Source organism: Oxyura jamaicensis, chromosome 1 (genome assembly GCF_011077185.1).
Source record: "Oxyura jamaicensis isolate SHBP4307 breed ruddy duck chromosome 1, BPBGC_Ojam_1.0, whole genome shotgun sequence".
Classification (NCBI taxonomy): Eukaryota; Metazoa; Chordata; class Aves; order Anseriformes; family Anatidae; genus Oxyura; species Oxyura jamaicensis.
In genome coordinates, this window is record NC_048893.1 from 135,111,502 (window position 1) to 135,129,302 (window position 17,801).

The 17,801-nt window shown below is 39.6% G+C and overlaps 1 long non-coding RNA gene across 1 annotated transcript; it reads left to right on the forward strand.

Annotated features, from left to right (window-relative positions):
• The first annotated feature begins 6,668 nt into the window (after nt 1-6,668).
• Nucleotides 6,669-14,879, forward strand: LOC118170993. The gene is made up of 3 exons (XR_004752983.1): nt 6,669-6,680; nt 9,858-9,860; nt 14,744-14,879. It is a non-coding gene; the product is annotated as an uncharacterized LOC118170993 (long non-coding RNA).
• Nucleotides 14,880-17,801: the final 2,922 nt, after the last annotated feature.

Consider the following 17,801-nt stretch of genomic DNA (forward strand, 5'->3'; position numbering starts at 1 on the left):
AAAATGAAATCTGCAAGGTACATTATCTATTTTTGTTTTGTTTTATTTATACTAAGTAATTTATCTGCTACTTGAAAATATATAAAGTTTACTATTAGTTGGATTATAACATGTAAATTATTTGATTCAGATCTAGATTTCTGGTGGTCTATTTCATACATCCTCTCTCTTAAAGTTATGTGCATTTCCATAGGCAAATATCAGTCTGTGGTCTCAGGGTACAGTTCAGGCTATTTCTATGAGCTGTCTGGAAAATCGGTTTTGGGAGTTAATCTGGGCATATAATCTGACCTCTGAGTTCAGTGGTGCCCCTTTTCCCCTTAGCTTGTAGTTCCACCAGCTCTAGACCCAACCAGTGCTACTAGACTGGTCAAAATTTATGTCATGACCATGTTATTTTAAATCTTCACTGTGTGAAAATGTGAAAAAGGTATTATTATGAAACTGAAAACAAATATGAATAACATACTGAGTTTTTTTGACTTTACCAGCTGAAGTCAGTGAGCTATCTGAATATAACTTGCTTGAGCTCAAAGACTGCTGTTAAGCTACTACATAAAATACTACATAAAATACTTTTATGTGTACTGCATACAGATATAGGTATATACCTGTATATATACCTGTATATATACCTGTACCTATAGGTACAGTGTACAGTGATAGTCAGCAAAATCTCAACAAAATCCACTGCAAATAATAAACATTGTCATTATAGGCACAGTTTTCAATGCTTCCAGTAACACTTAACGCTTCACGTTATTTATTAAGAGCGTGATCAAGGGAATACATATTAAACAAATAATCATGCAAGATTTTCGGTTGAAAAGCTTTTGCTCTCATGTGTCAGAGACAAATTTCAGGGGTTGAAATTTGTCAGAGACTTACAGATAGTTTGAAGCATCCTATATGAAAAATCCTCCAAGCTCTCTGTGTCATACACCTTTGAAAATCTTATATGCTTCTTACCTTGCAGTTAAAACCACTAAAAGGATATGAGCAGTAAGTACAGTGGAGCTGGGAGCTTCTGGAGACTGATCAAGATTCTCACCTGAGAATTCACTACCTGATTTTTTTGAAGTTCTGATTAGTCACAATCACAATCTCCAAGATAACAAACACTTTTTGCTCTTAAACTTGGTCTCACCAGCTATCCTGCTGAAGAGTTCTTGTGACAATAAGTTGAGTGAGGCTTTTGGAACACTCCAAGAATGTCTGTGAGGTAATCTGTAATTCTGTTTTGAAAAAAAAAAAAAAAAAAAAAAAGAGCTTGAATGGCATTCATTGAATATGAATAATGTGTGGCTGCATTGTGAACTGATGTGAAGCAGCATGCCAAAGAGAGAGTCCTAACACTTGTGAAATAAAAATGTCTTTTTTTTTTTATTATTTTTTTTGTGAAAAAAAAAAATACGTAATCATGAAAGTGAAAACTGTGTGATAAAGTAAATGAATAAAGGAACTGCATTAAGCTTGAATGTAAAACATTTGCTTTGGTATTTCTTCACTCCAGTTTTTGTAAATTCTTTCATGTTAGTTACTGTATCCAATGAAATACTTGCTATAATTTATTTCCACTGTAAGGCTGGAAAAAAATTGTAGGTGGGTAGATTTCCTGATTTGAGAGGTTAGATCTGAAAATTTGTTTAAAACCAAGGACTTAAAATTAATACAAATAATCTCAAGTTGAACACAGTTTGGAAATATTTCTGTGCATCACTTACTCTAAATTTTAGATAATAAAAAAATACTGAAAATATGTTACATATTCTGCATATAGGCAGATAAAAGATTAACATTTGCTGTGTTTTCTTACGCTCTTTTAAATTAAATACCCCTTAAACCAATCAGATTTTACATGACTTTTCTATGGGCTATATTTACTCTTCTAAAAGATTTCTCAAATTTGACATGGCACCTCTTCATGAATGGAACGAATTTAAGAATCAACCCCTCAAAACATTTTCCTGTTGATATGTATATACTTGTTGCATCCACAAACATTGAAATAATTTACAGACAAGCACTTTGGAGCTGGAGAACACCTAAATAAAAGTTATGCACACAAGTTTACATTTGTTTCTCTGTGCTTAACAGTTGAAGCAGTGCCCTGTGCACCACCTTTGCACTAGATGACTGCATTTATTCTTTTTGTGTATTTTCAGATATGTGGTTTATGTTTCCTGTTAAAATGATTAGTAAAAATACCAGAAAAAAAGTGGAGCTCACACAAAGCTCAAGAATATTTGTAAAGCAGATGTTGAGATGTTCTTCAGAGAAAGGCCTTAATTACAGAATCACAGAATTATTGAGGTTGGAAGGGACCTCCAGAGATCATCTAGTCCAACCCTCCTGCTCAGGCAGGGTCACCTAGAGTATGTTACACAGGATTGCATCCAGGTGGGTTTTGAATATCTCCAAAGAAGAAGACTCCATAACGTCTCTGGGCAGCCTGTTCCAGTGCTCTGTCACCTGAACTGTAAAGAAGTTCTTCCTCATATTGTGATGTAACCTCCTGCTTTAGCTTTCCTAACCTGGCTGCTCGAATGATTTCTTTGTATTCCTCCTAAGCTACCTATCTTTGCTTCCAGCCTCTATAGGCCTCCTTTTTTTTTCTGCTTGATTTTGACCAGGAGCTCCTTGTTCATTCATGCAGGCCTCCTGGTGATCCCTGAAGAGGCCAAAGTCTGCTCTCCCAAAGTCCAGTATAGTGAACCTGCAGTGCTCCCTTCTCTCTGCCTTCAGGATTCTAATCTCCACCATTTCATGGTCACTGCAGCCAAGGCTGCTCTTGAGTTTCCCATTCCCCACCAGCCCCTCCTTGTGGGTGAGAAAGAGGTCCATCATAGCACCTTTCCTAGTTGGCTCCTCTACCACTTGAAGAAAGAAGCTATCTCCAAAACATTCCAGGAGTCTTGTGGATTGCCTGTGCCCTGCTGTGTTGTCCCTCCAACAAATATAAGGGTGGTTGAAGTCCCCCTTGAGGACCAGGGCTTCTGAATCTCAGGGTGCTCTTGTCTGTCTATAGAGGGCCTCATCTGCTCAGTCTTCATGGTTGGGTGGCCTGTAGTAACCCCTCTTCACCTTCCCTGCCCATCCTTCCTAGAGTCCCACTATCCTTCCATTCCAACATGCTTGTCATGGGAGCCATCCCACCACGAGTCTGTAATGTCATAGCCTGTGGGCGTGCATAGATCTCTAATTCCTCTTTTTTATTCCTCATGCTATGTGTGTTAGCACAGAGTCATTTCAGTTGAACCCTTGATTAAATATTAAAGCGTACTTTTTGTTTTGTTTTGTTTTGAAAAGAAAGCATCTGCGCTCTTCTTTAATGGTGAAACACTTGCTTAATTGTTTTCCTGCACTGGTGCTTAGATCGAATATTTAAGATTATTTATCTTGGTACTGTTTGACCCTCAGCAATAGGAGAAAGGGAGTGAGTTTGTCATTGAAAATATTATATATCTATTTACCCAGTTTGTACATGCAACACTGAATTTGGAGGGTTACTAAATAAAATCTCCCCATATTGCAAGCCTTTAATAGAATAAACCTATCTGGCCTAAGAATTTGGAAGATTAGCCATATCTCTGCATGAAGGGCCCTTCATAATTACCCACAAATCCATAGGACAAGAGGCAGTGAGCACTGTGTGTGAGCACAAATTCAGGGTGTCTGAGGAAGTATGGCTTCTCCAAAAAAGAGCAGCTGAGGAGAACAGGTTGTTTGAAGCAGACAGCGTTCTTATTATGTTAATAGGTTTTGTGCTAAAACAAAATCTGCATTAAAGTCCTGGATTTTGTAAACAAGCTGTCAACAACACTTTTTATGTATTCATATTACATTTTGTCTTATTATTCTTAGTAAAATTGATGCCAACTTGCATTACATTTGATTGTGAAATGATAAACACATCCCAGTTATAGAAGATAAAGGGATTCATACAGATTTCTCCTCTATAAAGCTGAGCAAAATATCTTGCATACCATAAATACGCATTTAGATCTTCAATGTGTTTAAAAGGAAAATGTCTCATAATTGCAGGAGGTAAGCAACAGTGAAGGCACTGTGTTTCATTACAATTCAGAGAATGATAGAGGAAAATGATGGCAAGAGGTCTGATGCAGCAAATGGAAAATGTATGTTCAATTTGAAATCTCCATGCCATTTAACAGTACAGTTGGAGTCAGACCTGTTCTGTTTTCTGCAGTTTTAGTTAGCCAGTGCCTAGCAGCTTGTTGTGAGCTCTTCACTTCTATTCGCTTTATCATCATTACATTGGGGAGATGGATTAATCAAAGCTACTTCAAACAGCACAGCAGTGACATTTGCTTTGGTAACTGAAGGATTACAGAGCTCAGGGGTGACAATGAAAGGAAAGAGGATAACCTTAGCCCTGCTTATGAGCCAGACTAGCCCTTGGGATGGAGCCATCGATTCTGACATCAGACATGTTTGCATCTGCATCTTGGTAGGCTTTGCAGCTCCCCCTCACAGGAGATCTAATTTAGGACTCTGTAGTGGATTCTCCCAGGCTGCAATGGAGCAATAAGCAAGATTTTGCTTCTGGTGTGCTCAGGAACCAGTTCTGACTGGTAGCATGAAAATAACCCCTTAATGCCTCCATCCCAAACTGTCCTGAAGGTCACAGCTCCCAACAGCTCCAGATAGCAGCTTCATTTCATGCTGAGTTGCTCTGTTTTGTGGAAGCTATATTGTTTGTCATTGCATCCAATGACAACTCAAAACAGCTGCTTAGTACAGCCAAGGGACCATCACAGAACCAAAAGCAAAAGGCAACAAATGTTAAACAAGCTCCCTGGAGAAGACCGATGAAAACAAAAAACAAACAAACAAGAAAAACCCCACCAACAAATACCAACAAAATCCTGGCTGCACAACCCTTCTTCCTAGAAAGAAACAATTTGAACCCCATGGCCTGCTGGAAGTACCTGCTCTCCATTTCTGGTGTAGTTACAGAGGCTGTAGGACATGGGATGAGGCTTCATGGCTGTAAGCAACTGCCAAGCAATAGTGTCTCCTACAGCAATATCTCATGCCACTACTGATATGGGAATGAGAGGGTAACTGAACCATGATCAAAAAGCCTTCAGGATACCCTAGCAGTAATCTAGTCATTGATGTAATTTCAAATGCTTCCAGGACAGGTGTTAGGTGTGGTTTATTTCTGATTTTGTGCAGGAGCAAATGATTGTGCAATGGAGAAGAGAAGCCATTTAAATCAGTTGGCACCCCTAAAATCTTGTGCAGATTGACTCTTTTTTTTTTTTTTTTTTTTTTTTTTTTTTTGTGGATGCATCTAGGGATGGGCCAAGGAACTGTGAAGGAAAAAAGAGATTCTTCTGGTGCAAGGAAGCCTCATACCTGTGCCTGTCTCCAGCCTGGAAGTAAGCTTAGCAAGTATGATACAAACACTATGAGTTGGATAAATAGTTTTGAGGCAATACATTAGCACTTGCAGAGCTTAGTTCAATTCATACCTCAGTGTAATTCTCTGTTTAGGAGATGTTTTAGTCCCCATTAATTCTAATAGTGCCTCTTCTGATCAAAATAGATGTACTGACCTTTTAAACCTGCCTCAGCTAAGTATCTGAGGCCCTGAAATGATCTTGTTGCAAATTTCTGCTAAATGCTCATTTCTTCCCCATGCTTCTTGATTCCTCTTGTTTATTTCTGAGGAGTTCTCCCAAGTCTTCCTGCAGCTCATTCACCTCTACAGTATAAAAGGGTACTTCTTTAATGACTCCTCAATAAATGACCAAATAGCTTTGGAAATATTGTGGGTTTGTGCCATTGTCAAAAGAAACTATACGTGGAAGACTAAGCCATCAACAGGAACTGAAATTTAGCTCATATGTGGAAAAATAGTAGCTCTTCTGATGAGATATGTAAGTCAGAATACTAGTATAAAGTGACTGACTGCACATAAATCTATAGGCAACTTGCACCAGAGGTCAGAGAAAACTGACACAAAAAGGTCTGCCTGGAGGTTACCTTTGTCACACCTCATTGCAATCCTTTTGTAACTCAAAATGCAGTCACATGAGCTTGTGTTTTTTGCCCAAAGAAAACTCATCTGGCAAATCCATTGCACCTGTGTTATAAAGCACCTATCTTTCTGAGGAAAGGGGAATGAGATCTAACCTTCCCATACATCTGAGACAACTGTTGTTCAGTGGCCTGATAGAGACATAAATCTGCCTCTCCAACACTATCTTTTTCTCTAATAATTATTAGCTTATGTGTTACTGTGTTAACATGGTCTTAGCTATGTTATTAATGAGTTTAACTTCACTAATTATACTTCATTATGGAAATTTCTGTAATATAGGGATGTCTCTATGTCTATAGGACTGGATTTATTAAAATGCAGAGTAGTGAGATGGAGCCATGTCACCATAAAGGCTGACCTACCCAGTACCTCGCTTTGGGTCCTTGCATCAAGATGAGCTTCTGTGGTGATGTACCTGCTCACACTAGAATTAAAATGGATGCTCTGTATTCACTTAGTGTGAAACTGAATATAATAATTACAGCAGCTCCAACTCTGCTTCGATCTGGTTTGTTAAAAGTGATAAATTGATAGAAAAAACCCTTTTAGACATGAATACACAGTAAAAGAAAACCAATTAATTAGAGCTTGGATTAAATGAGCATCAGTGTTTAGTGAGGAAGTGGTCCCTGCTGCTATATAGAAAGCTTTAGCCCTCAAGAGGATGTGACTAAAGGACACCAGACTGAATCACTTAAGTAGTCGTGCTGTCAGTAGACATTAACAAAGGTTGCTTTTGCATACTGATAATAGAGACCCTGGTCTGTATCATGTGAATCTTTATTATCTTCTATCTAAGAAAGCAAACCAACTGAAAAAATGTTAATGGAAAAAAGGGACAAGCATAGCAGTAAGTGCTGATCAGCTGTGCTTGAATTATCTGGCTTATCACATCTACCAAGACGTCCTTGTTGCCCAGGCACTGGTTCATTCAGCTGAAATCCATAGTGCCTCAAATGCAGTGTAATTGCTCTGAAACTCAAGAGAAAAGGGGATTAGTCTGTACAGCAATCTTGCTCTCTTTGATGTGATTCTTAACTGCATTGGAAAATGTGTTCAAAATATTTAAGCACCAGGCTACCTCCCCGGAGTCCAGTACTGATTGCAGTACATCCTGACACGGTGTATGGGTATTCCTGCCACCTACATTTGGCCTTGAACATACATGCAGAAGAGGACTGAAGCTGGAAGCCCAGATTTCCAAGTCTGCCCCCAGAACCTCAAGTGTGCGTGCAAGGTGCAAATACAATTGCCTAAGCTGAAGAAAATATACTAGAAAGTATGCAGTCCAGGTCTGTGTCTGAAGTAACTTGGTGAGGAAGGGAAATGTGTTTTGAACACTTCGAAAGCTGAGTTTATTTTTTGATTGCAGAAGTGAAACCTTTCTTCTACCAAATTTAAAAGGCACCATTAAAATGCTGCTCTGTTGCTCTGATCAGAATGTGCAATTTCTTATCGCTCTTTCCGACTTGACTGTTGCTTTGTCTTCACTGCTATTAGCTATATTCCTGCTTCGCAGATTTTTCATTTCTTTTATGAATATGCTCCACTGATACAAACACATTTAGATCTATACTGCTGAGTCTATGCTCAGGAGGTTTTACTAGTGTAACTACATAGCATGATTAGAGCAATATGACTTTTTGTGTCCTTATTCTTTCCCTGTGGCTGGTTTGCCTCAGATACACTTCCATTCAGTCTCACTAGTATTTTCCTACTTTTTCTCCTATTATATCTCTGTTTTATTTTCCCTTTTCAGATGTGTACATTAAAAATTTCTGTCTTCAATTTTTCTCCCCATTTAATCTCTTAGGCTTTTTTTTTTTTTTTTTTTTTTTTTTTTTTTTTTTTTTCCCATCTGTTGTCTTGTATTCTCTTTCTGGCATTTCTTCTCTTCTTCGAAATATTTACAGATTTCTTGAGAGCAGAAATTGGACCATTTTGTTATTTGCTCACTCTTCAACTTTCTGACATTCAGGTATCTACCAAAGGTTAATTTTGTAAAAAGATATTCATAATATTCATATTTGACGTCTCTATGTTCTTTAGAGGGAAGGAAGGAAAAATATGCTACTGCTTTTCCAAGTCATCTATCACCCTGCCAGTTTTTCTATTTTCCTCCTAAAATTGTGGCAAAATATTTTGGTCACTTGTCTGAGATGGTCTTTTCAATTCTACATTTTATGTGTGGTACGGGCATGGCACATATTTCTGTCCAAGAAATCCCAGATAGGAAAATGAGTCTGTTGCAGCTCACTAGCCAGGATGCCATATTTTGTTGAGTGGTGGCAGGTGTGTTTATAGCACCATAGATCACAATCCTCTCTATGAAAGTGTATTCCTCACACTACTATTTTCATATGACTGCCACCTTCCTCCAAAGAGGTGCTTAAAAAAAAACAACAGAAAATCTGTTTGTGGCAGGGTATATATGGTGTAAACAACACATGCTGCAGTGCTTTTAAGCCAGAAATGATCCTAATGATGTTTTAAATAAAAGAGCTTTTGTGCATCACAATAGCATAAAATCAAAGACCTGTCAGGGAAAAAAAAAAAAAAGGTCTTGAGAATATTCAAACAATGTGACTGCAGCCCCAAAAAGAGATCTGAGACATCCGTAAATTATAAATGCACCATTTCAAATATAATTAGTATTAGCTTGCTCTGAGCCCAATTATAAGTGCACTAAAACAGTGCCACCTGCAACAGCAAATAAGTGTTTTTGTAACACTGCGGTGGACTGATGCAATGCTTAAGCATTTTACAAAGGTTTGCGAGTGTGACCAAAGGGAGAACAAAGGATTTGTGTAGCCACAGGTAGGAGACATGGGAAAACGTAAACAGGAAGCCAAATTGCCAAATTTTAGGCAAAATAGCATTAGCAGGAGCATGTTGTTAATGGGTAAACTTGGTAATGGTTTGTTTTAAAGTTTAACCTTGGCCTAATTTGTCAGTTTCTTAAGCATTCCCATCAAAACAACCTAATGGATCTGTATACATACACCTACACGCACATTCAGTTGCAATGCAGTGCAGCACACTGTAAGAGAGGTGGATTTGAATGGGTTCTGTGCCTCAGGGCTGAAGCTAACACAAGCACCACTGAGGTACGGTGTCACACTGACCAAGCTAGCTGAGAGCAAGACTTGTTCTGTCTTGGCAGAGCTGGTGTCCCTGGGGAGATGAGAAATACCTCTGTAACCTCCATCATCTTACACCTCCAAGCTTGGTTCTTCTCAGAAGTCAAAACCCTTCAGCAACGTCTTGCAGATATACAGGGAGGAGAAAATGCTCATTGTTTGCCTGTACCATGTGGGAGGTCTCAGCAAGGAAGAAGAGTATTTTTCTGCTTCATTTGCTGTTACTCCTGAATTTCATGTGAATGGATATTAAAAGCCCTTGTCACCAGATCCATGAGTATCTCTTTTTCATAGTTATCAGTGCAGGCAGTTTTGAGTATAGCAATGAAGATAAGTGTCTGTACTGTTTGATGTCCATTTGGCTGGGGACTTTTAATCTTCCCAGCACATGGACAGCAACTGTTGAAAAGGCACAGGGAGAAGGTGGCCCCTGGGGACATCAGCAGCCATGAGGATGTGGTGGTCAGCAAGTGAGCCACTGGGGGGCTTCTAGTGGGCAGGACAGTGCTTGGTCAGTGGTTCAGGCCCAAAGAACAGACTGGGAGTGAGGCTGGAAGGAGCCTGATGCTGGCACAGAGGACTGTCAGAAGCAACTGGCTGGGACCTGCAGAAGGATCCAGAAGTTAGGCAAAAAGGCTTCCCAGCAGGTGGAGGAGAAGAGGAGAAGAGGAGAAAAAAGTTGAATGTGGAAATTTGTCCTGAATGAGTTTTTTTTTTTTTTTTTTTTTTTTTTTTTTTTCTGATGGGGGAGGGAAAGAATATTTCTTTAGCCTCATTGGGCAGGAAGGACAGAGGAAGAGAAGGTCAGCCTGGGAGATGTGTCAGGTAGTGGTTAACCACAGTCCCAAAGGCTTGTGCTGCAGCAAGGGTTTTGTAAGCCAGGAAAAATATGCATGTGGAGCACTGGTAACCTCACTTTTATGGTTCTTGCATTCCCTTTGGAAACATTTATGTGCAGCTCTTGGTGTCAGAGTGCAACCCTTTCAAAAGTTTCCACTTTTCTTCCAGTAAAATATTTTTTCCTAGACACATAAATTGTGAAGCTTAATTTTCTCTAACATTTCCCAAGATAAACACTGGCTAATAAAGGCCAAAGAGACATTCATGGATTCACATTTTTAAATTAAAATTTTAGAGTACATGTCAGCAATTTGGTATTTGTGTACAAATATTCAGCAGTTACAATGAAAAATAATTCCAGGATTAGATTAATCTACAACTTGATCTTCAGTTGTGTTCAAAACAGAAAACAAGAACACTTGAGAAGTAAAGTTAGTTTAACTAGCAATTTATGAATATTCCGAGTTTGATTAATGGTCTTTAAGAGTGCCATTCTTCTACTGGAACAGAATCACCTCATCACTGTTCCTCTTATCTTTTACTTTATAGCAATGGTTGGCTTTCATGTCTCACTTGCTGTAGCCTGGATTTTAACTCTGTGTCTTATTGTCTCTTGACAGTATTTGTCTTTCTTTTTTGCCTCATTGGTTCCAGATAATTATTTATACCCATTTTACTTTCAGATTTTTGTAACCTTGACAGCTTTGCCTACGGGGATATTTTTCTGTTTTACCACACAATTTCATAACCACCAGGCTGTTCTGTTGGGATTAGATTCTTTAATAATTCTCCCTTTTTGACAGGGATAGGTAACTTGTGGTACTAGACTACATTTTGGGGTGCTGCCAGTCTCAAGTGCCTCTTACGTTTCAGAGTGGAGAAATTTTTATTGCCTTTTATACTGCCTTTCCAGTGATGCTTTGTGGTGGAACCCAGACTTGTTCAGGCATGGTGACATTGAAGTTTTAGCACTGAACTTTTGGTTTAAATTATTAGGGAAGATGACTCTGGATGCTTAAATGCTCCTGATATCATTTAAATTCTGTCTCTGCCACCACAAGAGTTATAGCTCTGATCACTTCTGATGCTTTGGTGAAAGACCTGGATGACATACAGGTCCATAATCATCTAAGCCTATGCTGCAATAATGGTTTAGACTGGGGGATAGATGCCAATCTCTATACAACCAGCACTTCTAAAGAAAGTATAAGGGAGACAAAACAGGCTCTCCAGGAATTTTCCAGCCAAGCTGGGAAGTGCTTATAGAGTTGCAGGGCTTACAGTCATGAGAATGTAACACTGAGGACAGAGATAACAGTTTTCAGTTCTACAAGTATTGTAGACATTTAAAGCATTTCATTTTCTATACATAATATGTATGTACATATATATATATATTGTAACAGGGATTACCAAAGTGGATTGACTTCTTTGTGTAGTTTTGTAAAATGTGACTGAAATAGTCATTTTAGTCAATTGTTCTGTAGCAGAAGTGGTGTAAAGGATAAAGAACAAACTGTTGAGTACAGGTAAAGATAAGTGACTCAGAGCAAATGTGACAATTTAATTCTCAAAGATATTCAAGTGCCCTTTTCCTGTCTGATTACTTTTTCTTGTTTTGTATTTTTTTTTTTTTTCATTGAGAAAAAGTAAAGTTTTTTTTCTCTTTCTCTCTCTCTTTTTTTTTTTTTTTTTAGACTTTTGAGTTTGGCAGACTGCAGTTATTACAGATAATGGCGGAGAACGGATGCATGGACAGTATCAGAGGCAGAAGCAGCCGTCAACCATAACTGCAACCTCCATGCATCCTAGTTCCTGTAGAAGGGCAGAGGGTTCATACAGGTGAGAGATTTTTCTGTTCTTTCCTCTACCACTGTGCTGAGAGTCAGTGGGAGAAACCTTTAGACCTGCTGCTTTTTAAAAAAAGTAGTAAATCCATGTCTCCTTTAAAAATAATGGAAGTTCTGCCACTAGATTTAAAAAATGTATGGATCTGTTTTCTTTTTGTTTTCACGTTTTTCCAAATATTTACCTTGCAAATTGATGCTGCTACAACATCTCCTAGGACTGACAGTCTGGTGGCCTAGCACTCTTCTTCTCCTCTGTATATAGTGGGTTCCTTCAGACAGTTGCTGCCTCCCTTAGGGAAGGAAAAATCCCTATTGCACTGCTATACCTTACTGCCAGAGGCACCTGTGTGCCTCAGGGCATGCTACATGCTCTCTGGGACCCCAGGTGAGGGAGAGAAGAGGCATACCAGGATGGGAATATATCAGGAAATCTTGACAAAAATAAGTGTGTGAGTACTTGTATGTATGTATATATGTGTATATCTGTATACAAAGTATTTTTTGTAACCCTGACATGCAGGAACCCTCTCTGTCTCCGTATTTCCCAATGATCTGCACTGGCTGCTGCTAGTGTACAATTCAGCAACAGTTTCTGTAACACAGACAGCTTCATGACGTATCTCTGTCCTGATGTCAATATGCTTGTATCTGTGTGGAGATCGACTGGAACACGCAGTAGGTAATTATTGTTTTTACTTTTATTATTTGTGTGCTTACGCTCTGGCATTCTTCACAAAAAGAAGAAAAAAAAGGCCTGCAGCATATGTTTCACAATCCCATTTACTCCCATTAGCACACAGACGTATTCTGTTTCAAATTGACTTTTAAAACAGACTTCATATCAAATCCATTTTAAAAATAGTTTGTACCTACCCCAGGGAGATCTGGAATCCTTTAAAGCCTACAGCAATTTGCATTCAGAAAAAAATGTTCAAGTCAAGCTTTATCAGCTCATGCTGTGCACAGTTTGGTTTGTTCAGAGAGGATTGTAAAAACTAAGAGCTTTTCGACTTGTAGCAGTGTGAACATAGGGCTGATACAGTGTTTAGGATAAAAGAACAGCTTCTTTCTCTTAAATAAAAGGAACAAAATCAGTGTTTTGAACCTTGCATCTTCTCTGCTTGATTAGAGGTGTTAATTATTTCAGCATAATCACTGTCTGTGTTCACAAAGTGTGGTCCCCTCAGGACACTGTGCTACCTCTTATCAGCCGCCTTTGAATGGCACCACTCTGCTCAGCTGGAGTCGTGCTTTGCAAAGCGTGTCAGATGGGGTCAATAGATCTTTTCAGCTCCTGCTTTACAGGCTTGTATCTGCCTGAGTGCTCCTTGGTTATTCATATGCTTTGTGTAACTGGGCATTACAGGAGGAAAAGTCATTTTCCTTCTGCATGTTTTAGTTACACACTGTTCCGACCTTATTTTAAGCTAAGTTTTAGGGAATAATTTTGGGATAAAAGCAGGAAAGTTCATGGGGTTGTCTGTAAACCCACCTATAAAGCTTTCAACTGCCTCTCTGGAATAATCCTAGATGTTTTCTGGAGGACCAAGGGCTTTGGACATCTGAGTTCTTAGCTTCTCATGGATGCAGCTACCTTTCAGCAACAACAAATGTAAATTTCCTAAGGGTACATTCTTTGGTCTTTGTGTCAACAGTGTGGTTGTAAAGCCTAGTATATGGAAGGAAAAGAACAGAAAAGTGATGGGGAACCCAGACTTTTGAATCCAGACTGCTTCAAGTGCTGTTTGCTGTTTGATGACTCTTCTATCTCTTCTCAAAGTCTTCAAGAATTTGTGCTCATTTTTTATTACAACAAGCCTTTGTTGACATTACTATTCTTGAATATTCTCCTTGTTTTCTACATTTCTTCATGACAAGTAATGGCTTTTTTACCTTGGCAGTTTTCTGCAGAACATGAGCTGTCCTGAGAGAATTCTAAATATTAGCAGCAGAGCTGTGTCCTAGACTGGATATTATATTATAAATATATAATACTAAGTGAATATAATATTATAAATATATCCTGTACCTCAAAGTTAGTTTTCACTTTCTCTTCTCAAAGATAATTTCTTCTTCTACAACATCTCCCTTGAATTAAGTTTTCATTGGTTGGAGCCATTATCCTTTTTCTTTCTGTATTCCTCACAAGAGAAATTGAAAGTCAGATGTATTTCTTTGTATTCTGTTGTCCTGAATTCTTCTAGCTTATTGCCAGGTTATAATTTTAAAAGGCAAAACTGTTTGGAGAAGCCATATCATTTCCTAGTATGAAATTTCCTGGTAGGAATTTGTAAATCAAGAAAGAAGCACATCTTTGGACTGCAGCGCAATGTCTGAGCATTTCCAGTGAGCTGAAAAATGATTCACAATGTCTGCATACCGACAGAAATGTTCTCTGGCGCACTCTTGCTGCAGGTCCTATAATTCATACCCTTTAAGAGCTTCAGGAGCAAGCTGGAGCTTTTTAAATAATAATTTGCAAGAATGATAATTGCAGACCTGTCATACAGTGGATAATGCCATAAAGACATTCAGACAAGGGAGGCCTACGTTTCTTAGGAAAAAATCATGATTGCCTCTAAGGACAGATGAATTACAAGTAACTGTTCCACGACATGTCAAGAGAGCAGCTGGAGATCAAGCACAATCTGTAGCTGAAATATTTTAATGGTGGACTGCAAAGCAAAAATCTGACTTTTTGTCTTTCTCTTTCTACCGTGTGTAAGATCTTTCAAGGACTAATGGATTTCTTCTTTTACTTATTAGTCTAGTTAGCAGCCATGTCCCCTTATTCGACTCCCTTTAGCTGGAGAAATCTATTATTCACATGGGTGACATAGAATCATAGAATATCCTAGTTGGAAGGGATCCGCAAGGATTATCGAGTCCAATTTCTGGGTCCACACAGAACCACCCAAAAATTCAGACCATGTGTCTGAGAGCATTGTCCAAAATTCTTGAACTCCTGCAGGCTTGGTGCCATGGGCACTTCCCTAGGGAGGGTGTCCCAGTGTTCAACCAACCTCTCGGTGAAGAACCATTTCCTGATATCCAGTCTGACTGTCCCATGTTACAGCTTCAAGCTGTTCCCTCAGGTCCTATCACTGCTCACCAGAAAGCAGAGATCAGTGCCTGCCCCTCCACTCCCCCTCGTCAGGAAGCTGTAGACCATGATGAGGCTTCCCCTCAGTCTCTTCTTCGAGCTGAACAAATCAAGGGACCTCAGCTACTCTCACCTTGCCTTCTAGACCCTTCACCATCTTTGTTGCCCTCCTTTGGACACTCTCTAACAACTTTATATCTTTCTTATATTGTGGTGCCCAAACCTGCAAACAGTACTCAAGTTGAGGCTGCAGTGCAGAGCAGAGTGGGACAATCACTTCCCAAATAGCAATGCCATGCTTGATGTATCCCAGGGTACTGTTTGCCCTCCTGACTGCCAAGGCACACTGCTGGCTCATGCTCAGCTTGCTGTAAAGCAAAACCCCCAGGTCCCTTTCTGCGGGCCTGCTCTCCAGCATCTCATCCCCCAGTCTGTACGTATATCCAGGGTTGCCCCTTCCCAGGTGCAGAATCCAACACTCGCTCTTGTTAAACTTCATATTGTTGGTGATTGCCCAGCTCTCTAATTTATCAAGATCTCTCTGCAAGACACTCACCCTTGACAGATAAACAGCTCCACCCAATTTGGTATCATCCATGAACTTGCTCAAAAAACCTTCAAGTCCTTCATCCAAATCATTTGAAATGAAAGCATTGAAAAGGACTGGTCCTAAAATGGAGCTCTGGGGAACCCCACTAGTGACAGGTAGCCAGCCTGATGTAATTCCATTTACAAGAACCCTCTGGGCTCGACACCTCGCATCTTATTATGCTTTTATCTAACTGTATTCTGGTCATTTTGTCCAGAAGGATACTGTGAGAGACAGTATCAAAAGCTTTCCTGAAATCCAGAAAGATTATATCATCCTTTGCTCAACTAGCCGGGAGATCTTGTGACCTCAACATTTGGGTCTTTCAAAGGCCCTTTCAAAACTGTAGAAGAAACTGAAACAGTTTAAGAAGTCAAGGAAAAAGAGGCAGTTATAAGCAGAAGACTCTTGTGAGCACAATAAGTGTGGCCTTTTAGCACAAGCATGAGTAGCATTTTGTAGATAATACAGCATCATCACCTCTGCAATAACAGAAAAACTGATACAAGGGAAGGTCTCTATGTAGCAGAACCACAGCCTCTCCTTATTTTTACTAACTCTGTGAAACAGGAGGGGAGATATGAAACGGACCCACTTTTTAAACTTTCTAACTCTGGTGGAAGAGATGATGCCCTGTGGGGCACCCAGAGGATCAATCGGTGCCTGGCTGCTGCTGACAGGGCTGAAGACTGGTCTGCCAGGGAACTTGCTTCCTTCCCTCCCTTGCTGCAATTTCACTCCCCAAGAGACTCATTTGTCTTTGTTCTGTATTCTCTCTCTCTTTATTTTTCACAGGTCTTCCTGAAGCATAGCTAACTGTTTCTTCCCTTCTTTCATAAATCTTGCTACTTGTTTTCATCACTCTGTGTGGCAGTGCTCTCCTATCTGAGACCACCTGAGATTGCCTTGTCATTTCTCTGAGACTGACTCTAGGTCTCCCCACTGACTTTTATAAGTTCTTCCTCCCTTCCACCCCCATCTGACGCTGGTCTGCTCTTTAATGAAGAGAAGAGAAACCAGGCACTGTTGAAGACCTGAAGCCTGGGATGTCTCTGACTTGCCTGTCATGCCTGTTAGTCAAACTTCAATCATTTCTTTGTTAGAGCATCTTTTGACAGAGGATTCACCTAGGAGAATAGTGAAAACAAAGGTTATCCTGAATAATCACTGCATTATGCTTATGCTGCTCCATCTCTTCCCAGTGATTCAGTCTAGACTATTCCTTACTATTCCTTAATTGTATGTTCTAAAAATATCCGAGAAGAGGAAAAAAAAAAGGGGGGGGGAGGGTGGAAATAACAACAAGAACAACAACTAAACAACAAGAACAATAATAGTATTAAAAAACAAGTTTTTTTTTTTTTTTTTTTTTTTTTTTTTTTTCCCAGCAAGTAAGTTAACTTTTATGGCTCCCACTGTTTCACCAAGCATGCCATTCCTTTCCATTTAAATGACTTAGTGGATATGTCCCTTCTGCTCATCCAGGTTCAGCAGCTTCAGTGGCTCCATCATGCTGGTATCAGTGACAATGAGCAGTTTTAGTGTTGTACACATTTAGGGACAAGCTGTGTCTGGCTGGGAATATACAAAAAATAAAAAATTCCTTGAGACAGGAACTAACACTCAAAATCTGAACAAACAGATCTTCCAATTTCTGGTAACCCAATGAAGAAATAAGCCTGATTTTATTATAAATGCTGGGTAAGAAAATAACTTATTACTTGATGGTTGCTCTCAAAGAGTTGTGGTAAACTCAGTTTATAAGTGGAGATCAGTAATGAGTGGTGTTCAATGAGTGTATTGGGACTGGTGTTGTTTAACATCTTTGTTGGTGATGTGGACAGTGGATCAAGTGCACCCTCAGCAAGTTTGTCAATGACACCAAGATGTTTGGTGTGGTCAACACACTGGAAAGAAGGGATACCATCCAGAGGTGGGCCTGTGTGAACCTCCTGAGGTTCAGAAAGGCCAAGTGCACCTGGGCCGGGGCAATCCCAAGCACAGATACAGGCGGGGCAGAGAACATATTGAGAGAAGTAAGCCAACCATATTCTGGGCTGCATCAAAAGCAGTATGGCCAGCAGATCAAGGGAGGTGATTCTTCCCCTCTACTTTGCTCTCATGAGACCCCACTTGGAGTGCTGTATTCAGCTCTGGGGCCCCCAGCACAAGAAGAACATGGATGTATTAGAAAAAGTCCAGAGGA